The sequence below is a fragment of the Tachypleus tridentatus genome, chromosome 6 (genome assembly GCF_004210375.1).
Source record: "Tachypleus tridentatus isolate NWPU-2018 chromosome 6, ASM421037v1, whole genome shotgun sequence".
NCBI classification, from domain to species: Eukaryota; Metazoa; Arthropoda; class Merostomata; order Xiphosura; family Limulidae; genus Tachypleus; species Tachypleus tridentatus.
Window position 1 is genome coordinate 148387408 of NC_134830.1, and position 25430 is coordinate 148412837.

The 25430-nt window shown below is 37.8% G+C and overlaps 1 protein-coding gene across 1 annotated transcript in view; it reads right to left on the reverse strand.

Moving 5' to 3' along the window:
• The window catches only part of LOC143253986 (uncharacterized), a 49734-nt gene extending 46305 nt beyond the window's left edge, over window positions 1-3429 (reverse strand). Inside the window, exons 1-3 of the mRNA XM_076508669.1 lie at window positions 3392-3429; window positions 2532-2606; window positions 1260-1331 (exon numbers count right to left, since the gene is read on the reverse strand). The gene's annotated coding sequence lies outside the window, so the exon portion shown is untranslated. The remainder of the gene's footprint in view (window positions 1-1259; window positions 1332-2531; window positions 2607-3391) is intronic.
• Window positions 3430-25430: the final 22001 nt, after the last annotated feature.

Below are 25430 nucleotides of genomic sequence, written 5' to 3' on the forward strand. Positions count from 1 at the left end.
AGAAATCCCATCTTAATTTCACACTCATTTAGTTCAGTATTTCCATAATTATTACCAATACTACACACACACACACACACACACACACACACATCAGTACTGTCAGCCAAGAAATTTTAAATTTCAATATAATTTCATACTGTTACTAATAATAATCAGTGATGTCGAGAAACCCACTTGTTGAGAAATTTATATCCAAAAACGGCTCATTTGGGTTGAGAAAATATTTTACATAGAAGAGCGAACAACGTTTCGACCTTCTTCGGTCATCGTCAGGTTCACAAAAAAAAAAAAATTTCATACTATTACTAATAATTTTGCTTATTACATAGTAAGATAATAAAACAAGTTAGAAAGTGCATGAATGATGGATGCTACATCACTAATGAGCCAATCTTGGAATTTACAAAATATTGTACTGTTTTCTCCTCTCTCCAAGATATCCCTGAAAGCATGTTATGGAAATGTCAAATTCAGTTGAGTATTCATTTATACCACCAAGTTCTTGAGAAAGAAATGCTCCATCTTTAGGACAAACTTAAGAGACAAAACTACTGAATAGCGCAGGTCTAAGTGGTGCTGACCATTACAGGAACAGCCACGACCACTGCTCTGAATCACAATTCACAAAAACATAAATGTTGGGTACCACATATAGTCTTGTACTGAAAATCCTAGAAAACGGGCAAAATATTGATATCCATATAACACCAAAGAGCTCAAAGAAACCTTGAGGCTAATTCTACGTATTTTAAACCACATTTTATTAGGACACTAAGGTAGCAATGACACTACAAATGCTATAACAGAATTTTCATTCTCTCAGTGTTTCAACCACAAGATTTCTTCATTTGTTGATGTGAATAATACCCGTATTTCATTAGTTTCACACATGTATATTGTTGCATTTTGTCACCCACGATACTCTTTACCCAACGATCGTAGGCATAACCTCAAAACATGGTTATATGATTAATGTATCTTTTTACAACAAATGATTCCATTCCAGCTAAACTACATGATTTTGATACAGATATGAAAAGATTATGAGCTTTACAATCTAACTTTTATAACTGGGTATTTTTAATCCTTAATCAGGTTTCAGTTTTACAATTTAAATAGCCTTTTTTTTAAACCTCATATAACAGAAATGAATCTGTAATCCAAAGAATCATATTAATCAATGTTACTTAGAATAATTGTATAGTAATATTATTAATTGATAATTAAGCAAGGTGTACACACTTCGAACAACTTACCCTATCACTCTGCTTTCTCTTCTTCTTTGGTAGATTTTCTGTGGGACTGTGATCTATCGCCCAATACGAGCCCTAAGTACAGCATTGAGAAAAAGTCTTGTAGTACACTGGAAGTTATATCTCCAAATTTATAAGCTGCACAAAATATTACTTTCTAAAGACACAAATGAGATGTATCATAAAATGAAAGCAAATACTTTTTTACTGGGAAAATAATTTCTTACAGCTTATGGAGATGTTAAAAAAAAATCTGTCCACAAGCATATCCAGAAGCATCATTAAAGGAAAGACTGACTGACTCATTCATAAATAAAAACACACATCATGATCAGTAAGCCTTTCATTAAGCAGGAGCCTACCCGCTGGGGTAGTGTAGGAGTTATCAGCCCTCCATTTGAGAGCTGTACCCCCTCACCACCACCCCTACCAACATACATTATGTTAAGACTTTAAACTTCTCTACAATGGAACTCCCACTGACAGGAAACTGTTAACTTTCCCAAATAAAAACTCCTACAAACATCACCTCATTAACAGATGGCCACATACTCTGGGCTGCTTACACAAATATTTATGTCCTGCATCATTCACTTTATCTAACCAATCACCATCTCAGTGACCGATAGCAATACGTGGTTCTCTGAGCAAGTTGATTTGGATGTCGTTCTATGTACTGGGTACTCTTTACAGGTTATATTTATTAGATTTCTATCCACAGACATTGGCACATGGGGCCCGAGTCCTGCATCTTTCAAGTCCTTAACAATGCCTCTGCTTCTACCAAAGAGTTTTGTGAAAATATGAAAGTTTTTGTTTTTAAAGCTAATTAAAGTCTCTCAAAGTAATTAACAAAAGTATAGAAATTTACATAGTAGTCAAAATGAATAAAATAAATACCATTTCATCTACAAAACTGCCTCTTTTATGATACAGTGATTTCTAATCCAGCAGTTATCATGTATAATATTGTTATGGAAAATAACAACACACTTTCTCTCCTAATATCAGAAAGTAACATAAAAATTCTTTATGGATATACAGCAGTAAAAATTCCATCTTATTCAGAGTAAAGCATAATGAAAATGGTCTGTTTCTCTGAATGACGACACAAAATGCGATCTTTTCTCAAACAGCCTTTTACAGAAAAATAAATGTCTTAACTAGATGTCAGACTGTAAACAAATAATAGAAATAAGAATACTATTTAGGTTTGAAAATATAGAGGTCAGGTTTTTACATACACGAAATAAAAAGATGGCCATATTAGCTCACCTTCCCTGGGTCATCCTTTGAACGAGGGACCTTACAGAAACACTTGTTTAGCGACAGATTGTGCCTGATGGAATTCTACAAGGAGAAATAATTAAACAAATATTGTTAATTATATTAACCTCAAAATGGGATTAAAGTTAGAAATTAACTTTCAGAAACTGACTTGGAACTTTTCTTATACCAAAACAATTTCTGTAAGAACTAATTGTTTTGTAGAGAAAAAACAAAAACTTACAACATTAGCAAGTACAAATATTACATAGTCCTATAGTTACCAATAAAAACACACATTAAAAAGGTTGACAGTGTACACTAAATCAAACTTGAGGTTAACTAGGAATGGCTTAGATACTGAAGTTTAGCAAAAGGAAATGGCAAACATGTCTCTGGCTGAAGCATAAATTTCAACAGTTCTGGTCTTTACTTAAACACATGGAAATCAGAAAGAAAGAAAAGAACACCAGCACAAAATCATAAACTTCTCAGCAAATTTATGTTCTGAACCAAACAATGAATATGTGACGCATACTGGAACTGAAGCAGACACTAAAGATGGAGTCTGAACCTTTCAATTATATAGTGTAGCACTAATAATATTCCACTTAAAAACAGCAATGTTCCAGAGTTCAAATCACCCTTATGCATTAAGTAAATAACCACTAACTTGTTTACATATTTATGTCTCCTGTACAGTGGTATCATTTTCTCTGAACTTAAAACAACTAAACAATTCTAAGCATATCTTTGTCATACTCCATTTCCAAATTAAAAACTAACATAGTTTTATGTCTATCCTCTTGTGTGTTATTTATTCTAACAAGGGCTTAATATTGTACGTTTACAACCGCTTTCAAACTCACGATGAAACTCAATTTCTCTCCCGAGTCCTCAGAGTCACTCTCCCAACATTTTTAATAAAGAAGTTATTTTTCTGCCGGAAAAAAAAAAACAACAACAAACGTTTCCATTTCTCACTCACTTTTTCTTGTAGTAGTGTAAACACCGCAGAATGTATTGGTTAATAATCTATACATTCTTACTTCACTTATCGACCACCTGGGGAGGGACTAGTTAATTACAAAATACTTCTGAATCTGAAATATTCCGCTCGTTCCTTTCGGCGATAACCCCCCCACACCACGTTTGTGGAATTGCCTTTACTAATCTCTGACAGTGGTCAGTTTCCTCAATTTATTTGCGGTATTAAAAATCTCAATCACATTGTCCCAAGCTTATATTAAAAAACAACGTAAACGAAACATAAGATTGTCCAAGCAGGCATGTTTACACTTACTTCGGTGATATAGGTGTCAACGGCTTATGAAGAATCCATTGATCTTCCCGAGAAACACGCAAGCACGTGCAGCACCGAGAAATATTCGTCAATTTCAAAGAAGGCACAAACGTGTACGTGCAAACACACACACATATTTAAACAGTATACGAAACACGCAGAATAACGTGAAACGGCACATAGCTGGGAATGAGGTATACCATTATGGTTGCACGTGTGCTTTTCTCAGCAGATCTACAAAATACTGACACATTTAATCGCAAGCTCGATTTTAAAATTGACAAACAACAGGATAATGTACGACTGAAGCAGAATATTTTACTACCATTTTTTGTTTAACTAAATATTTCTAACATCTTGTGATGTTTCACAACTTTTCTGGATATAGTGTTAAACTGACATTGTCCAACAGGTGTTTAAAGCACGTGGCTAGACTTTAACGTGACGCTCCTTCTGCAGGAAAAGATACCTGAACTTATTTCTTTGCGCTTTATGTATTTTCCCCCCTTTATAATCGGCTTCCCATTTCTCATACTGGTATCGTCTTAAATTAGACTGAACTTCACAGTCAAACCCGCAACAGGCTTCAATGAACGTAAGTTAGGAGAAATTACTACTGATATATGTAATTTTTCTCGTACTACAAATGTATCCCCTAAAGACGACAACTGACCACCATATACGTGTCATATTATTCCCTTATCTTCAGCAGCACTATTTCTAATCACTCGCTGACTCAAATCCAAACGAGTTCATCGTTTCTTTCAGCTATCGGAGATATCCTCACTGGCCTGTGCAACAGACTACACCACAATCCTTACAGGTTAGGTATAACACTCATCGTGACATGACTAACACAGTTACACATCTTCATGTGTGTTATAGACCCACGTGCAATTTTTCACACAGCTGTAAACTGTACACAAAATTAATACCCACAGTTTTGTTGCACGTGTGTGTCCTTATTTACTCCTTCAGGTCCCTACTGACCTTAAAGTAAAACACGTTAACCCTACAACCACACGTGTGTAATTAAAATCACCCATCTCTGCCTCAGTTTCTGACCAACAGAGATTTATACTATTCCAATAGTTTCTTGAGGTCACAAATATGAACTCGCATGTTAAGATTTTAATACTCTTAAAATAACCTCTACAATTAAAGGTCTGAAAATCTTTTTTTTCCTATAGGAGTTTACACAAACGTAGTTTTAACTGAAATCGATCATACAGTCACACACACTTCACTTCTTGTCGTTTGGTGTTTGATTCCACGTGTTATCAACGCTATTTAAACATCGAACATCACGTGGCAATCTTATGAACTTGGTAAAATCAAGGCCGCCAGATGACAGCACTAATCCACACGTTCTGAAATTAAAGTGCAGCGTATTTCGTAAGCTCTACAGGTGAGCGACTTGCCTCAACTACCGCAACTGAATCAAAATTATTTACCCTTACAATGGGTTACCCCGCTGTACTCACCACAATCACACTCTAACCCTGAATTTTAACACACAAGGTTCCATACTTTTCAACTACTTACGCAACGATGATTTTTCAAGTTCCTCGGCATTTGGGGACTTTGTAATTTTTTATGGGGCACAATTTGCCCCTGTGGTACAGCTCTGGATTTCGGACCTGGAAAGTCGGGCTCGATTCCACGCTTTATTATAAAATATTTAACCGCGTTAAGAAAATGGTGGGTGGTAGGGCTAGTGGCGCAAAAAATAGGGACAACGTACTGTTTATATCAACGTATTGTTTACACCATATTTTCAACGCGTTTCGTTGCCTTGTACATAAATCGTCTCTTCCCCCCTCGTTCATTCATCATCAGTATTTAGGTGTTGTGTGTGATCTGTTGCACTTTTGACTATTTCTTCCCCATTGTGTGTGTGTTTTTCGTATAGCAAAGCCACAAAGGGCTATCTGCTCAGCCCACCGAGGGGAATCGAACCCCTGATTTTAGCGTTGTAAATCCGGAGACATACCGCTGTACTAGCGGGGGACTCTTCCCCCATTGAGGTTTGTTGTACTTTCATTTCTTGTTAATCTTGTCCTTTTCAGGATTTTGTCCAAGAACGTTATCGTATGCTAGGTGTAGGTGAAGCTCTTTCGTTTTTAGTTGGGTTCAGATATTCTATTAATTAATTACGTGATATTTGGACTCAAAATATAAGATGCGTGATGTGACAGGTATAAAGTGTCGTCCAATTATATCTCTTTAAAAGTGTAAAACAGTCTGTGGCGTGTTGGGGATTCTGTATCGTTGAATGAATTCTAAGAACGTATTTTGAATTGCCTCAAAGATGGAATTTATTTCGGTTATACGTAAGTTGGCTTTTTGTGATTTGATTGTTATTTTGTTGTACATTTGAACTGTTAGATTGTTCCTGGATTTCCTTTGCTGGTATTAAATCTTCTTGATATACTGATTCTGAGCGTGCTGTTTCTGTGTAATTGTATGTTGCAGTCTGTACGGTGGTGTTTTTCCCTTTGTTTTGAATTGTGTGCCTGTGTAAGCTTGCTTTGACTAACTGTATACTTCAGTTTTGATGTCTTTGTATTTAAAATATCCTTTATAATAACCTGTATGTTGCTGTTGGTAATTACTTTATTACAAATATACAATGTTTCTTTCATTACCCAATAAATTCGTCCCCAAACTTCATTTTCTCAAAAGTGAGATCCCAGTCATCAACATGGCGTACGTTGCTGTTCGAAACATTGGTAATATTTGCATTTGAAAATTGTTGAATTTTTTATTAAAAACGTACTCAAAGTGACATCAAAATGACTCACTTGGAGAAACAAATGAACCTGTACAACATATTGATGATTTTGATTGTGATATAACTAGCAAAAAAAAATAAGAGTACTGCCTAAAAGGTAAACCCATCATCAGATAATGATGATGTCCCTACGACCTCCATAGCAACCAATCACAATTATGATAAGCAAATGTGGGTGTCATTTTCGTTACTAAGGGATGCCTTTTTTTTTTTCGTAAAATTACTTTTAAAGCCTTCACCCGTGGTGGCGCTTAAGTTATAGAGTCTGTAAATACAATATGCAATCAAAGAAACCGATAAATGTGTATGGTTATAATTCACTTCTATTGTAACAAAATGTCAAGTTCAGCAATAACGAACACTTTGTTAAAGGTTTATATAAAGTTAATCGAAAAGAATAATTGATTTACATCAGTTTATCCATCTTCTTCTTGTTGTTGTTTTGAATTAAGCACAAAGCTACACAATGGGCAATCTGTGCTCTACCCACCACGGGTATCGAAACCCGGTTTTTAGTGTTGTAAGTCCGCAGACATACCACTGAGCCACTGGAGGGCCCATCTTGTTGAAACTTAATAATTCGCAATAAGAAAGAAATATTGATAAGTCTTCATGCTCTGACATATCATGTGGCATGCCTTTCTGTTGTTCTTGTTTAGGATGGGATAAGATGTAAAAATCTGATGAGAAAATAGCATCCAGTAACTGTTAAAAGAAAACTGAATTTACAGCGTGGAAATCAGACCTAGAATCAACTACACGTTTCCGTCTTATTGTTGGATGTTATACAAAGAAAACACTTTTATAGTGGATCTTCAATACTGGAAACGATACGTTATGAATCACTGTAAGGTCACAGTAATCGCACATGAGATATTACATTTAAAATTAACGTAACCTGATAAAATTATTTATAAATTGAGCAGAATCAGTGTGAATATTTAATTTGGAAATAACATCATACAGGTAACAAAAATAAAAATATTTCCGCTCACTATTCGAGATCTGGTTAAGTGTACAAAGTCAGATCCACTCACTGGCTACCAGTGTTTCCTCTCTAAGCTGCGCAGCCGCACAACAATCAATCAATACTCGGTAAAGGAGAGGAGTCTCAACCCGTTGACGGCCTTAATGACTCTAGCAGTCGATAAACCTAAAGTCCAAATAACCAACTGATGAAACATCGAAAGTGACCTAATGAACCAATAGGACTGTCTAAAAATACCTCCCCCTCACACACACACACAAACAAACAAACAAAACAACTGGTAGCGCACATCACGCATTGTCTTGATATTGGTGCACATGAAAAAATGTATTCTGCACGTGGATTAAAAAAATAAAGGGAACATTGCTGGCTACCTCAAAAATAAAGAGACGATACTTTGTTATAAAGCAGAGAGTTACACAACAGACCGCGGGTATCGAAACTGAATTTTAGTATTAGAAGGCGCAAAGAGATGAAATCTTAAAGGTACCATCTTGAACACATCTTCATGACGGGTTGACAATTAAAGAAACCAACAGAGCGTATGAATAATATTTTTCTTTTCTTTATGCAATGGATTCTTTATGTACTGATCAGAATTCTGATCGCGGTTGGATGTGTTTGTTTAAAATTTAATCGCAAGTTCGTGTGGTGAAAAATTGTACATGTGGTATCCAGGTGACAGAAATAATATTTTTATTTGCATGCATTCAACTAAATTATACTATATGAAGTTAAAGGAGTCGGTCCACAGTATTAGACAATAGCCTTCTGGCCTGGCATGGTCTGGTTGTCACGATGCTCGACTAGCAATGTGTGGGTCGTGGATTTGAATCCAGTCACTCAAAATGTTCGCTCTTTCAGCTGTGTGGGGCATTATAATGTGATGGCAGAGTAGACCTATAGTTAGTATAGTGTGGTGTTCACTAACTGTCTTCTCTCTGGATGGTGTTCATTCTGTTTCTTTTTTTACTTCGAGATTATGAACGGTTAGCAAAGGTAATTCTTAAATAGCTACGTGTTAAATTCAACAATCAAAATCAAACAATAACATCTGTACTTAAGATAAAAGTGTCTGTATCACACTTTCTACAATGATAATGTTGGAACAGAAAAAAGGAATCTCCGATATTTGTCTGTATTGTTCTGAAGACGCAAGGGGGTCTTTTTCAATTCGCCACAAAAATTCTAAAGTTATGAATAATTCACCATAAAATTATCCTAAATGAAGTAAAGGAGTGCGTAACTTTATACTCCAGAAATTGCATTAATTAACTCAAGTGCAATAGAAAATTTTCGGCAAGTTCAATTGAATTTTAAAAGTGGATACGAAGTGAACAAGAATTTGAAATAAAATTCTTCTTGTGAGAAAGGTTGGCAGAAGTTCAAACAAGAAAGAAAACTGTTCCAAGAAGGCCTCACAAGAAATATTAATGTCAAGTCACTTTCTTACCTCCGTAATTCTGAACTGAGCAACATATCTTCACCATGGCTCTTTCGGCAAGCACTTATTACCATATAAACCAGAGTCAATGGTTGAAAGTTCAAATCGTCATTTCTCGCTGGCGGGTCCCTCTGGGATCCTTGACATCCGATATGTTCAAATCCTCACTGAATGAACAACTTCAGTTCATGAATTCAGACACACGTTTTGCCGGATTGAAATATTTCTTAAAATATTTCTGGAAGTTAGTTGTGAAGGATGCTTTATTCATAATGCGGTTGAAATGATTTTCTTTACCCTCGCTTGTCCACCAATAATGAGTGGACCAATCTTCTGATATTTAGAGCAGCGCCTGGGTGACGTTAACCAAGGTACGACTTATAGTAAACATAGTCATTAAATAAGACCGATATAACAGACACTACTGCAAACATCTTCATCACTGCACTGGTTTTAGTTTCTCCTTTTGTTTTGAATTTTGTACAAAGCTACACGAGGGTTACCTGCGCTAGCCGCCCTTGGTTTAGCAGTGAAGAACTAGAGGGAAGGCAGATAGTCATCAACCCTCACCGCCAATCCATGGGCTATTCTTTTACGAACGAATAGTGGGATTAACCGTCACTTATAAAGTTTAGTTTCTCTGATCATACCTTCGATATAACACATCAAGAAGAAAAACAATAACTTTCTTTAGAGGGCGACTTTGTTGTTGTTTTTTTTTTAAGATTTATTCAAATGCAAAAAAAAAAAGCTATCATATCAATCGGGCACGAAAAATAATCTTGAACAGGGCAAACAGAAGGACTCGTTTTGTTTGGTTGTTAAACACAACGGGATATACATATATGTAATCTTGAACAGGGCAAACAGAAGGACTCGTTTTGTTTGGTTGTTAAACACAACAGGATATACATATATGTAATCTTGAACAGGGCAAACAGAAGGACTCGTTTTGTTTGGTTGTTAAACACAACGGATATACATATATGTAATCTTGAACAGGGCAAACAGAAGGACTCGTTTTGTTTGGTTGTTAAACACAACGGGATATACATATATGTAATCTTGAACAGGGCAAACAGAAGGACTCGTTTTGTTTGGTTGTTAAACACAACGGGATATACATATATGTAATCTTGAACAGGGCATACAGAAGGACTCGTTTTGTTTGGTTGTTAAACAAAACGGGATATACATATATGTAATCTTGAACAGGGCAAACAGAAGGACTCGTTTTGTTTGGTTGTTAAACACAACGGGATATACATATATGTAATCTTGAACAGGGCAAACAGAAGGACTCGTTTTGTTTGGTTGTTAAACACAACGGGATATACATATATGTAATCTTGAACAGGGCAAACAGAAGGACTCGTTTTGTTTGGTTGTTAAACACAACGGGATATACATATATGTAATCTTGAACAGGACATACAGAAGGACTCGTTTTGTTTGGTTGTTAAACACAACGGGATAGACATATATGTAATCTTGAACAGGGCAAACAGAAGGACTCGTTTTGTTTGGTTGTTAAACACAACGGGATATACATATATGTAATCTTGAACAGGGCATACAGAAGGACTCGTTTTGTTTGGTTGTTAAACACAACGGGATATACATATATGTAATCTTGAACAGGGCATACAGAAGGACTCGTTTTGTTTGGTTGTTAAACACAACGGGATATACATATATGTAATCTTGAACAGGGCATACAGAAGGACTCGTTTTGTTTGGTTGTTAAACACAACGGGATATACATATATGTAATCTTGAACAGGGCATACAGAAGGACTCGTTTTGTTTGGTTGTTAAACAAAACGGGATATACCTATATGTAATCTTGAACAGGGTAAACAGAAGGACTCGTTTTGTTTGGTTGTTAAACAAAACGGGATATACATATATGTAATCTTGAACAGAGCATACAGAAGGACTCGTTTTGTTTAGTTGTTAAAAACAACGGGATATACATATATGTAATCTTGAACAGGGCATACAGAAGGACACGTTTTGTTTGGTTGTTAAACACAACGGGATATACATATATGTAATCTTGAACAGGGCATACAGAAGGACTCGTTTTGTTTGGTTGTTAAACACAACGGGATATACATATATGTAATCTTGAACAGGGCATACAGAAGGACTCGTTTTGTTTGGTTGTTAAACACAACGGGATATACATATATGTAATCTTGAACAGGGCATACAGAAGGACTCGTTTTGTTTGGTTGTTAAACACAACGGGATATACATATATGTAATCTTGAACAGGGCATACAGAAGGACTCGTTTTGTTTGGTTGTTAAACACAACGGGATAGACATATATGTAATCTTGAACAGGGCAAACAGAAGGACTCGTTTTGTTTGGTTGTTAAACACAACGGGATAGACATATATGTAATCTTGAACAGAGCATACAGAAAGACTCGTTTTGTTTGGTTGTTAAACAAAACGGGATATACATATATGTAATCTTGAACAGGGCATACAGAAGGACACGTTTTGTTTGGTTGTTAAACACAACGGGATATACATATATGTAATCTTGAACAGGGCATACAGAAGGACTCGTTTTGTTTGGTTGTTAAACACAACGGGATATACATATATGTAATCTTGAACAGGGCATACAGAAGGACTCGTTTTGTTTGGTTGTTAAACACAACGGGATATACATATATGTAATCTTGAACAGGGCATACAGAAAGACTCGTTTTGTTTGGTTGTTAAACAAAACGGGATATACATATATGTAATCTTGAACAGGGCATACAGAAGGACACGTTTTGTTTGGTTGTTAAACACAACGGGATATACGTATATGTAATCTTGAACAGAGCATACAGAAGGACTCGTTTTGTTTGGTTGTTAAACACAACGGGATATACATATATGTAATCTTGAACAGGGCATACAGAAGGACACGTTTTGTTTGGTTGTTAAACACAACGGATATACATATATGTAATCTTGAACAGGGCATACAGAAGGACACGTTTTGTTTGGTTGTTAAACACAACGGATATACATATATGTAATCTTGAACAGGGCATACAGAAGGACACGTTTTGTTTGGTTGTTAAACAAAACGGGATATACGTATATGTAATCTTGAACAGGGCATACAGAAGGACTCGTTTTGTTTGGTTGTTAAAAACAACGGGATATACGTATATGTAATCTTGAACAGGGCATACAGAAGGACTCGTTTTGTTTGGTTGTTAAACACAACGGGATATACATATATGCTGGACAGCCTGCAGACTTACACCTCAGCCACAGAGAACAACTCACTTCAGCATAAAAATAAATATTATGTATATATTAGTACGCACTTTTAAACCTTGCTTTACTTTCAAGGCCTGGTAACCCTTGGCACCACTATTTCATAAGTTACAAGGTTAGCCTGGCCTCGTGGTTAATGCTTAAAAGTTGGCAGCTTACAAGATTAAGACTTGCCCAAACACGCTGTTCTATCTTTAAGCAAAACATTTTATTCAAACGTATCATGGATACCAGCTGGCATCATAGGAGGACTGATTGTTTATTTGTTGGATTTTCGCGCAAAGCTACACGAGGTCTATCTGTGCCAGCCATCTTCAGTTTTGGCTTGAAAGACAAGAGAGAAAGCAGCTAATCAGCACCACCCACGATTCCGCACTACGGAGTGCGATCTCTTCATCGGAGGTAACGGAACACGGACCTAGAATCTACAATCTGACACTATTACCTAGTGGCAATACGCTCCGACCCTCATCCAGGAGGAAAGTGTCACCACCTTCATCAACTAGTGACGCTAAAAACTGGAGTTAAACAACGACCTCATGCGCCTCTCGAAGTGCAAAAAGGATTAATTTACTTATTTCAAAGAGTTGAAGTTTTACCACAAACTTAATTTTAAGAATTGTAAATAAAATAAAATATATGTATTGTTTTGATATTCACTCTTCTATTGGTTTATTTTAAAAAGATATGAAAAACAGTTTTCAATATCGTCTATTATATGGTTTGGTTTGTTTTAAATTTCGCGCAAAGCTACTCAAGGGCTATCTGCGCTAGCCATCTCTAATTTAGCAGTATAAGACTCTTGAGCTATTCTTTTACCAACGAATAATAGGATTGACCGTCACATTATAACACCCCCACGGCTGAAAGTGCGAGCATGTTTGGTGCGACGGGGATTCGAACCTACGACCCTCGAAACGCCTTAACCCACCTAGCCTTGCCGAGCCAGTCTATTATATAGGCGAAAATTTACATTTCAGCACCACAGCCACTTTCGAATTTCATAAAAAAAAAATACAACACCGCGCCATCACGTGGATTGTTGCATAATCATGTCACAGAGCTTTCTACCAAACACAGAAATAATCGATCAAAGTCAATGAACGTCAAAGCGTTGAATTTCTTCACAAAATGTTTAACGACGATAATATAGTCATTTTATAGAATTGTATCTTAAGCCTTGGAACCAATGTTGACTCCAATACATCGATACATTTTGATTAATTGCCGATCTATAAAGAGTAAGAAATTTTCACATAACGTATTTCCTTCCAATGATCACATCTTTCACCCACCCACCCACCCCTCTCCGTGTCATTCTTGTTCAATTTTCAAATGATGGGCCATAGAAAAGTGCAGCTACTCAATAGTACCCACCACCAACTCGTAGGCTACTCTAATAGAACAAAACAATGGGATTTGACCATCATTTATAACGCATTCGTGGTCCCAATTTTTTTCTTGGAAGAGGGTAACGGAGGTAGAACCTTGGACCTACAGTCTCGCACGATGTCCATCGGATCACACTTGCACCCCCTCCCAGTCTTATCACTAACTAAATAACATGTAAGGACATAACAAATTTATGGTCGAAAACGGGTATTTCGGAATCAAATGTATTGTCAACTATACAATTTCCCCGAAAATCGGTGGCTATCAAGAGCTGACGTTTTAATTCACTCATACAATATCTTATTCACATACGTAACAGTTATTAAAAAACATGAGGATATGCAGTTTTGTTTTACTTAATACAAAGTGTTACATTAAAATATCTTGCATGTCTTTCTCGTGTCCACTTTAGTTACTGGTCATCCTTCTCGTGTCCACTTTAGTTACTGGTCATCCTTCTCTCTCCACTTTAGTTATTGGTCATCCTTCTCCCTCCACTTTAGTTACTGGTCATCCTTCTCCCTCCACTTTAGCTACTGGTCATCCTTCTCCCTCCACTTTAGCTACTGGTCATCCTTCTCCCTCCACTTTAGTTACTGGTCATCCTTCTCTCTCCACTTTAGTTACTGGTCATCCTTCTCGTGTCCACTTTAGTTACTGGTCATCCTTCTCGTGTCCACTTTAGTTACTGGTCATCCTTCTCCCTCCACTTTAATTACTGGTCATCCTTCTCCCTCCACTTTAATTACTGATCATCCTTCTCCTTCCACTTTAGTTACTGGTCATCCTTCTCTTTCCACTTTAATTACTGGTCATCCTTCTCGTGTCCACTTTAGTTACTGGTCATCCTTCTCTCTCCAATTTAGTTACTGGTCATCCTTCTCGTGTCCACTTTAGTTATTGGTCATCCTTCTCCCTCCACTTTAATTACTGGTCATCCTTCTCCCTCCACTTTAATTACTGGTCATCCTTCTCCCTCCACTTTAATTACTGATCATCTTCTCTCTCCACTTTAGTTACTGGTCATCCTTCTCTCTCAATTTAGTTACTAGTCATCCTTCTCGTGTCCACTTTTCTTTAAAATGTTCTCGAAAAAAAAAAGATCTTCCATCAAATCTCCTCCCATATGTCAAAAGATGTTACTTTACAGGAGTTTGCTTTTTGTTTACAGCGAAAAACGTTCGTCCTTCCTGTCAAGGACACCCGTGACTTCGTTAACACTTTGGAGTTTTCCTAAGAACAAAGGACAGCTTGACAATGATGAAATATCATTTTATAATATCTGAAAAAAATGAATGACATGTTCTTTGGATATACTGTGAAAAAAAATTAAAGTGAGCCCAAAAATAGGAATGGAAATAATGGGTAGACTTGGCGTAGCCTGGAGATTAGGCACTAGACTCGTAATCTGCAGGTTACAATCTCGTCATCAAACATGCTTGCCCCTTTTATTCGTGAGGTCGTCATGATGATATAATCAATCCCACTATTCGTTGTTAGATAGCAGTCCACGGGTTGGCGGTGAGTGGTGTTGACAAGCTGCCTTTCCTCTAGTCTATTATTTCTACATTAGAGACGACTAGCGCAGGTAGCCCTCAAGTAATTTTCGCAAAATTCAGCAAACAAGAAATAACGGATGTACTACTACACATCTATGTTAAACAGTGGGTCAGCCAATATAAAAAACAAAGAACAAACAAAATAAACAGAAAGAAAAGGAAAAAAAACACACAAAAGGCGTCGCTGAGTGGTTAAACGATTTGGGACTCAGGCTATGATTTCTCAAGACACTAACAGCGGATTTAGGGCACATTCAAAACTGATCGGGGCCGGGCGACTTGTGCCAGTACCTTGCGACGCCCTGTAAAAAGTTAAAATTTCATTATAGAGTCACCTAGGCATCAAAGAGTAAAAAAAAAAAAAATGCTTTCAAGCGTAGAGAGAACCATAACCTCAAAAACGTTTCACTTTAAATGATAATGTAAGCCCAACAAGAAATTTGTTACGTATCTCTTATTTCTTCCCCACATGCTTGACGAATTGCTGCTATTGTTCTAATGGTTAGTACCTGAATAAAATTACATGTGAATTACATGTAAAGTACGTTCACTTTGAACTTTAGTTGTGGTTTTACTTTGTACGTTAGGCCTAACAGCTAAGTTTCCCACTTAAAGGGTTTGGTTTGTTTTGAATTTCGCGCAAAGCTACGCAAGAGCTAGCTGCATTAGCCGTCCCTAATTTAGCAGTGTAAGACTACACAGTAGGCAGCTAGTCACCAACACCAGCCGCCAACTCTTGGGCTACTCTTTTTAGCATCAAATAGTGGGATTGGCCGTTACGTTATAACGCCCTCGAGGCTGAAAGAGCAAGCATATTCGGTGTGATGGGGAATAGAACCCGTGATCCTCAGATTACCCTAACCACCTGGCCATGATGGGCCGCTCAAAGGGAAATAACCGGAACTTGTTTCAATCAGGGTCCTCGTTGGTTCAATACTGTCAAACGATGCCGCCAACTAAAATATAATAACTACAGAAGTACACAAACCTAAAATAACGAGGGCGTGTCTAAAATAACGAGGGCGTGTCCAAGAAGTGAACAGAAACCTACTTATTGTACGGTTGTTTGTTATTAAGCACAAAGTTGTACAATTGTTCAGACCGCAGGTATCAAAACCAGTTAGGCTTACCGCTTAGCCCTGAAAAAGGGGAGGTAACAACTACTGTAGGGTTTGAGAGGCTTATGAAACGGTAAAGGAACAGTGATTTCCACCTCATTGTTCAAACTCAACACGTTCTGACAGAGAATTCAGTCGTTCTCGTTTTGCACGTGTGTTTTTGTTTGTTTAGGTTTTACATGCTTTAAACAAGAAAGTTAGCAACGCCAAAAGTTGCAAGCTAACATGTGCCTGATGGGACTCGAACACTGAATGTTAGCGTTACAAATCTTTAAATTACCGCTGACCCAGCAGAAACAGATGGTCATACATCATCATTTCTACGACGATGTTGAACAGAGTGTGGCCTAGACTTCAAACATAACGGTCTGAGGATCCGAAGGTCTCGGGTTCACAATATGGGTTACCACACATGCTTCACACTTTCAGCTGTTTGATGCATTATAAGTGTGAACAAAAGGAGATAACTGAACATTTGAACGTTTTAAATGGTTGTCCTAGGTTTTTTATCACAAAAAAAGAATCATATACGAACGCAAAAACAAAGTCTTACAAAATGAAAGTTGTACAAACAGAAGTAAAATTGAAAAAAACCAAACTAATAAAGAAAATCGGATAAATTCACTACCTGTATTCCATATTGTAGTTTTAATTTCCACATATATTTGTTTTGTAATTGATTTATCGCCACCTATATTTCAACACGTGTAATATAAAGACGGATCGTTACACCTTGAATTTGCAATTGATGCTAATTATACATTGCTTAAAGATAGCCCACCCCTATCGTTTTAACTACACATTTAAACAAATCATTTTAACAATGTTCAAGATATTCCATTTAACCAGCCGATGGAATCTTCGTCATTTAATAAATTAATACATTTATCGAGTACAAATTTTCTCAAGGCCTAATAGTCTGAGGTACTGTTCAATAACCTTAGCAACTGAGATTTGTTCAAGAAGTTTACTCAAAGTTTTTTTCTCACACAACGAGCGTTTAATATTTCATTAATTCTCATAATTTCCGAAAGCTCATATAAACCCGTAAAGTCAACGATATATTCATAAATATAAATAAAACATGAGGGAATCCTCAGCAGCCGCGGCACTTGAAATTATTTCAGGCAGGATAAGAGTAAATTAGTCGACGAGGCTTTTGTATTAGCTAGATTTTGTGCTCCAATACCAATCGTGGGGTATATACCCGATTTCATTTTATTACTCATCGGGATCTTTAATAGTCTACCCTCAACTTGAAATTATTTTGGCAGAATTAGAGTAGATTAATCCGAGACTTTAGGCGTAGCCAGACACATTATTCGGTAGGATTTGACCTCCTTAGTCCAAAACTGTAATTAGATCTCAAATTGGTCCAGAAATGGAGCTATGAGCTAATGAAAAAATGTTCCTGAAAAAATAAAACAAAACCTCAGAACATTTCTATGAGCCGCTATGCCGCAGCCAGAAATAAGTTGGGACATCATATACCTGTTTCCCCGACAATATTATACTGTGTTTAAGTTCTCCCAATGCGACTTGAGAAGTTAATCAGATATTTATTACCTTGTTGTATAAGTTTGGCCGAAGTCGACCAATCCAAAGTTAAGACATCCTGTACACAAAATCGGGGCTGACGGACAGGGGTAAATCAATGCGCCCCACTGTGCTTCAGAAAATAGTGGACATAATAATAAAGCAAACAACTAATAACGTGAATATTAATAATCTATGAACAAAGAAAACTTTAAAGTTGAGTCTACTTATGAAAATAATTTGATGAAAAGACAGTAAGCCTAATCGATCGCTTGTGAAATGTTCAGGTGCCAATCTCGTCAACAGGTAACGTTTTTGTTGCTTATTTTACACAGCAGTTTATTACAAAGCAACTACCACACGCCATTAGAGGACGCCTGTGTCTGAGGACGTTACTAATTAAGCTTCTGTGATTATCGTGGTGAACTAGTTTTAGTTTTTTAATTAGCTTTCACAGGAGATCGGCTCTGTATTACGACTTATTGCGTTATGATACGGTTATTCAAATGTTAGATAATATTTTCATATAAATTAATGTTTAACTACATATAGAAGGCACTGAACCGAGCCATCCAAAATTTTTTTCTTTCACTGTACTGCTAGTATTAATTTGAAAGCCAACATCTCAACGATCGCTTCACACAAACTATTAAAATTCAACGGTGACGTCCACACGATGGACAGTATAGCCAGTTTAAACGAACCTTACACGTTGAATCACGTGCATCTTGGACACTGGTAATTAGCAGTATATTACAAATTAATTAAACGGACTTCTATTTATTAAATATTTCAGTCGTTGCTAACTAACGAATCAAAAGAGAGTGGTTTATGCGTTTAGTACACACGCATTGTGAACACTGGGGGAACTGTACTGAGTGACGGAACCCCACTTGTTAATTTGATGAAGAGATTTGAACATTCCCCATAATTATTATTTATGGTACAGAAATGTTGGGTGTGAAACGCTATGTAACACAAATTATGTTTCTGGATAGTACGTGTCATTTCTTTATTGCTTATGTTGTAAAAGTACAGAAAATGGCCATTATTCCCTTAAAACTTTGCTTTTGTGACCTGGATAATGAAATTTAGAAATTAACCTATTTTCTATGTAAAAACGGGAAAATTTGCACATTTTCATTTACATAAGGTCGGAATAAAACACATGAATAAAGATTTACATGTATTTATACTAAAGTTGTACAAAAATGTTTAGAAGTGAGTAGTTTTTCGAGATTTGCGACTGTAATGTAAATCACTTTTACATATCAGTCCCCAACTAGTCTCCTATCATGTTTTCGTTATACGCTCCCAGGTCACAAAAGGAAACTTCAAAGAGAAAAATAGGTCTTTTCCATTTACTTTAGACATAAGCAACTGGGAAATAACACTTTCTTCCCAGGAACAAGAAAAAGTAAAAATTTTGTTACATAATGTAATCTATAACACGTGCCTTGAAATGATGCAAATGTTCTTCTAACCGTTTCTATTTTTCCTTTTATTTTTTATTTTTTTGGTGATGTGTTGAAACACAAAGAGTTTAGATGCCTAATGAACCACAAAAGGTTCCTTATAGTGTTCTAGAGGAACCTTGAGGTTGAGGTGGTTCTGGTTCTGAACTGAATGGTTCGTCATTCAGATAAGAATGAAGAAGTGATCAGTTTGTTTGACGTTCAGCACAAAGCTGTACAATCAGCACAAAGCTATACAATGGGATATTTGTGCTTTGTCCACCACGCGTATCGAAACCAGGTTTTTAACGTACTAAGACCTCACTTGGCACTGCACCAGTTGGAGCAGGAGTGAACAGCACCTGATTTTCCGTGTGTTAAATGTTAAAACAAATACGATAAGCAAGATAACAGCCATCTTACTTACCAACAATTGGCACCAGGAGTTTTATATTCTCTTTACCGTGTCCAGAAATGTCACGCAATAGAAGTACTGAAAATGGTTGGTTGGTTAATTTGGTGTTTTACGGCACAAAGCAGCTAGTCTCTCTGCGCCAAACATCCGGTAAAAAGTTAAAATTAAAGTAAATTTAGTAAAATTCACAAAAGGAAATTAAGGTAAAACAAAACACAAATAGCATAAAACCAATGTTTACATATAGTTTACAGTATTATGTGAAAAACTAGAGTAATACAAGTTCCACAGGACTTTCTGCAGCATAATTCTGATTATCATAACTCACCAGAAAGACTAACAGTTAAGTACAAAACCACCGTCAGTCACCTGAAGTTGACCTTTCCAGTCCTGGTTCCGAGTTATTTGATGTTTTGGCCATTTTCTAATTTAAAATCGAACTAGATGTACTTTGATTCTTAAAAATGAATCACATTAAAAAATGTAATTTATAAATTAAATGTCATTAAAAAGATTAATGGCCTTCAAAAAATAAAAAACATTACCAAGGTGGACAGTGTCACCATCACCAATGACACTGTCTAACATTATGGATAAACCTAGGGACAAAACATGTTTAAAATGGTGCCGTCATTGAGAGTCATAATGACGGCAAGACAGTAAAATGTGGCTTATTGTGATCTGAGTATTACACAAACTACACACTGGTACATCAGTTCCAGATAAAAGAAAACGATGAGTTAAAAAACTGTGACCAATGCATAGTCTAGTTAGAACAGCTGCCTCTTTCCAATCTTTACGGAAGCAACACCGCCAAAGTGTAGTATAGAGTTTTATTTGGAAAAGCTTGTTTTCACGTTGCTCACTCCAAGTCGAGTACCCACTGGGACAGAGACGAACCTTGAATACAGGACCGTAGTTCACGTATGGAACAGGCACAGCAGTGACAGTGCCAGAACAAATAGATTTAGCTGCAGTGTCGGTGAGCTCGTTCCAGCGAATACCAACGTGGCCCGGTATACAGAAAACCTGGATAAAGTAGATGTTAAATAGAAATGGGCCAGTCGGTTTTAAATATCACGAAAACAGGAAGTGAACTAATGAGAAGCGATTCCAGGGCCAGTAGAGAACTAAGCGAGTCAGTATAAATAGTACAGTTTGAGTACTCCTTAACTTCTGTGTGATCCAGAGCAAGAGAAATGGTGTCTTCAGCAGTGAACACAGAAGCTGTAGAGGGGATTCTGCGCGCAACCAGCGAACCACAACGGAACCCACACAGTCATTTGATTTCGAACCATCTGAATAAATAGTTATGGAAGAATGGTCCGAAAGATGTTCAGTAAATAACAGACAATATTACCAATCAGAAGTGTCTACTTTTCTCAGATGACTTAAAGAAAGGTCATATTTTGGGACTGTAATAAGCCATGTTAGAATGGGCTGACCAGTGGATACAGCAATATTATCCAAGGACAGACCAAATTCATTCAACTGTGCCTGGATACGAGGACCAAAAGGAGCAATGGCACATTGTCTGTTCTGAAAAAGTATGGCCCACCGAGGAAGGAAAACACAGCCCCGGGTGGGATGCTTTGGTAAGGAACGAAGTTTTGAAGTATATAGTAAAGACACTTGCAAACGGCGGAGGTGCAAAGAAGGTTCATGAGACTCTATGTATAAGCTCTGAACTAGGGAAGTGCACAAAACCAGTGCAAAGCCGAAATCCTTGATGATGAATGGTGTCCAGCATCTTTAAGGCCGAGGTTCTGGCAGAGCCACAGACCATTGACCCATAGTCGAGTTTCGATCAAATAACGGGTCAAATGTACACAAGCACTGAACATCGATCCGTTCCCCAAGAGGTGGAAGAGAGGGCATGAAGAATGTTCAGTGCTCTTGTACATTTGACCCGTAACTGCTTGATGTGTGGTATAAAGGTCAGCTTACTGTTAAAGATAAGCTCCAAGAACTTAGTCTCGGAGACCACAGGCAGCACAACTTTACTAATACGGAGTTCAGGATCAGGGTGAATACCCCGTTGGCAGCAAAAGTGCATTCAAACGGTTTTAGAGAGAAAGGTTAAAGTCGTTTGTTGTAGTCCACTTCAGTAAACAATTGAGGGCAGTCTGTAGCTGCCGTTCAGTATACGGTTGACATGAGATGTGAAAGTCGTCGACATAGAGCCTGTTTGCAACAGTAAGAGGGAGTTGTTCAGTAATGGTATTAATCTTTATACTGAAAAGTGTGACACTCAAAACACAGCCCTGAGGGACTCCAAGTTCCTGTAGAAAGATCGGGAAAGTGTCGAACCCACACCAACTTGGAATCTCCTGTTCACAAAAAAGTTTTAATAAAAATGGGTAAATGGCCACGTAACTCATATATATGGAGGTCCCGCAAAATGCCATACCTCCATGTTGTATCATAAGCCTTCTCAATGTCAAAGAATATTGATACAAGATGTTGTCGTTTGAAAAAGGCTTCCCTGATTGGCGTTTAAAGTCGAATCAGGTGGTCCACGGTGGAATGCTGTCTTCAGAACCCACACTGGGTGAGCGAGAGGCGGATGTTTGATTCGAGGAACCAAACAAGACGAGCATTAACCATCCTCTCTAAGGTTTTACAGAGACAGCTCTTCAAAGCAATTGGACGGTAGTTTGAAGGAATCTTTGGATCCTTCCCAGGCTTAGAGAAAGGTAAGATAATAGCCTGGCACCAGGCATTAGGAAACACATTCTCCTGCCAAATCCGGTTAAAAACAATTAGAAGAATATCAAGAGAAGCAGGAGGGAGATAGCGCAGCATGTCATAGTGTACATCATCTGGTCCAACAAAAATGACTGATGAAGGGCCAGTTTTAGTTCCACCAGTGTAAAGGGATGATTATAGTCATAGAGACAGTCAGTTCCAAAGGAAAGAGGTGAATGCTCTGCCCGAGGCTTGATGGCCAAGAAGGTGGAGGAACAAGCAGAAGTGCTAGATACCCGGCAAAGCTTTCACCCAAAGGATCGGCGATGTTCTGGATATCAGCCACTTCCAGGCCATCAGAGAGTAAGATCAAGAAGTGGACAGAATTGTAGTGCCCACTGACATTTCGAACCCTGTCCCATGTGACTTTGAACTGGTTGTAGAAGATATGCTAGTTGTGAACTTAATCCAAGATTCCTTCTGGCTTTGACATCTTACCCACCTAGCATGTGCGCGTGACCCGCTGTAAAGCAATTCGGTTCGAGAGTATGGGATACCTATGAAAGTATCCCAGGCCCATTTTGAGCCTTCCATGCCATGTGGCAGGCAAGATTTCACCATGGACGAGCAATATCGTGGGAAACATGTCAAGGTTTTAGGAATACATTAAGCAGCTGCTTGTATAACACAGTCACTTACTGATGCCACACAGTCATCTATTGATGGCTTACAGACAATGGCAGGATCATGTTCTGTGAGAGCAGTGAAAGAGGACCAGTTTACCTGATCCAGCTTCCACCAGGGCACACAGGTTGGGTGGCATTGACCATGGCCAGTCTCTCAAAAGTATAGAAAAATTATCACTGCCTCGTGGATTATTGTCAACCATCCATGAAAAATGAAAGAATAATGAAAGGGAGCAAACTGAGAGATCAATAGCAGTAAAAGGACTGACTAGGTGCATGAAAATAAGTGTAAGAACCAGTATTGAAAAGAGAAAGGTTGTGATCAGAGAGCATACACTCTACAGAGCGACCCCTCCTATCAATAACAGCACTTCCCCAGAGGGGATGATGTCCATTAAATTCCTCGAGGATTAAAAAGGGAGACAGCAACTGTTCAACAAGAATATCAAGGTCTGATTGATCATATGTGTCTCCAGGTGACAGATAGAGAGAACAAACAGTAACGGTATGACTCAAGGACATACGAATGGCTACGGTCATTAAGAGTGTGTTGAGTGGCGAAGAGAGGGTGGGCACATGCTGATCAACCAACAGTGCCACCCCTCTATACACTCGTCCATCACACAGCCTGTCATTTGTGTACAAAGAAGACCACCAAAAGGAAACTGTATCGACAGGTTTCAGAAATGTCTCCTGAAAGTAAAGACATACAGGATGGTAGGAAGCAATGAGTGTTTGATGTCATTCAGATTAGAATGTAAACCTCGACAGTTCCATTGTATCAAGGTGGTCATTTTATTTATATGTATGAACTGAGCAGAAAACCCTTCTGTTTATGACCATGTCTATCTTCTTTACTTTCTTTATTCGAAGGAGGCCTATCAACCTCCATGGATCCTGCCCTGGGTCGATTGGGCTGGTCTTTGCTGTTGGAAGAGAATTCCAGTGACTAAAGACGTAAATGAATGATCGTTTTACATCTTGGGGTGGGAGAGAAGATGTATCTGAGGAAATGCCTGTACCTGGAACCAAAGAATGTGGATCTTGGGATTTGTTAGAATGTATGTTAGGAACAGAGATGGGTGTTGAAGTTGATTCATCAACTTTTTTAACCATGGAAGTCAAAAGACTTTACATTTGTTTCGAGAACGATTGTTTTGGAGGAACTGAGAGATCCATCTGCACTTCCACTGTAGTAGTGGAATAAAGTGCAGCAGCATTTTCCGAGATGAAGTGGTTGACAGCAACTTTCGAGCCCTCAGAATAAGTAATGTTATGAATCGTTTTCAAATGCTGTACCTCTTTTCCTCCAAACGTTTAGGCAAGAACGAAAGTAGACAGTGATAGCCATTGCAATGCAATGAGGTTCTGTTTCACACACAGGCATCATGGTCCTTGCCACTGCAACGAGCACACATCAAGGAACCACAACATGATGTCTTCGAGTGAACGAATTGCTGACACTAGAAACATTTGAGAGGGTTTGGAATCTATGGCTGTACTTTGTAATTAAGATAACCCGCCTTGATGGTGGCAGGTGAATGCGGTGATGTAAATGTTAAAATGAAGACATTGGTCTGCATCATAATTCCATCTTTGCGAGTGGAGATACGCCTCACTGTAGAAACTCTTGGGTGGAGAAACCAGCGAGAATCTTCGACTCGGGATGTTCTTCAAATCTTTCTCAACAATAACTACTCGTGATGAATTCAAAGTGGCATGGGACGTAACCTCAATGAGTATATCACCAATTGTCTTTGAATGCAAGAGAAGTTCACTGTGTTGAGATATGGATGTTTCCACTAATGTCAGCAGATCGAAGCTTCTGTACTGATTTTGGAAGGCAGCAAGTCCCTCTAGTCCCTTCTGAATAAAAAAGGGAGACATTTGCCCTAAGGGTTTGTCGGAAAGATAATGTAATGTAAGAAAATGAGGTACAACAGGTGTTACAGATGTTGAAGATTGGTGCTCAGAATCTTCTAGACGTGGACGTTTACCTATGGACTGTTTTCACTATTTTAATGGAGTTTTATTTGGGGATCCATAATAAAAAGGAAATTTCGGTGCTCACTGACCACACCCACCATGAAGCCCTACGAGGGGACTCACTACAATGTCGAGCAAGGACACTGCAGCAACGCCTGGGTTTCGTGAGCACTATATCCAAACACCAGCATCAGATATATTGAGAACATCTAACACTGGTACTTGGTTGACCCTAGCCCAAGTGAACCA